Genomic DNA, 978 nt, shown 5'->3' with positions numbered 1-978 from the left:
TACTGATTCAACTGCTTCTTTACTAACCTTCAGGATTTACCTCCTGGGCTGGCAGAGAACATCACAGCTCACTTGACATCCTCAGTCCATATATTCAAAGGCCAGGAGGGATGGGGATGATGCATGAATGTGACCTTATGTGTTATTGATACAGAGCAGGAATTCCTGCATCCCTTCTGTGCTTTTTCAGTAACAAGGAGCTGATTTCCAGCAGCTGAATGCTCGGTACCAGATGTTTTGGTTTTTCATCAGAGGCCTAAATGCGGTTATTTCAAAAGGGAAAGGGAAAAAAAGAGAGAAAAAAACCCACTTCAATGTGAAACCCAGCCCCTTCCTGGCAGCATGGCTCTGCTGAGCTCCATTGTTTTGCACACTTACACACACAGACAAATTGCAGTGCTGGCATCAGCAGGAAACTGCTGATCTGAAGATGCCATAAAAAGAAGCAGGTTTCTTGGAGCTGGACCCAAGCCTCATGCAGGGTGGGTGGGTCTCACAGCTTTATTTAGTCTTCAGATCTCCATGGCATCAAAAGGCCCTTAGTGTGCCTGAAAAACCTGCTGGTTTGACACTTCTGAGCTGGGTTTTGAAACAACCCAATGGCCAAACCCACTGTGGTGTTTAACCTCCAGCAGGCAGGGGAGCAGGGAATAAGTGGTGCCCCTCAACCCACAGCAGCCCCAGGGTTATCTCCCACCTTACCTGTGTGTTTTGTGGCATCCAAAGTGTTCTGGATGCTGGCACTGCCCAGACCAACAGCCCAGCATGCAGCCCATCCTTGGCCTTGCCCCAGCACACTGAATATCTCTGTGCTGAGTTCAGGGCTGCAGGGAACCTCCAGCTTTGTCCCACCCAGCATGGAGATGAACAACAAGGCCTTGACCTGCTCCCTCTGCAGCACCTGTACAGCCCCAGCTCCTGTGGGAGCTCAAGAACTTGGGTGTCTGGGGTCCTAACCCAGGGTTTCTGGAGGAGACC

Source organism: Heliangelus exortis, chromosome 16 (genome assembly GCF_036169615.1).
Source record: "Heliangelus exortis chromosome 16, bHelExo1.hap1, whole genome shotgun sequence".
NCBI classification, from domain to species: Eukaryota; Metazoa; Chordata; class Aves; order Apodiformes; family Trochilidae; genus Heliangelus; species Heliangelus exortis.
Note: the sequence above shows the minus strand (reverse complement) of the source record.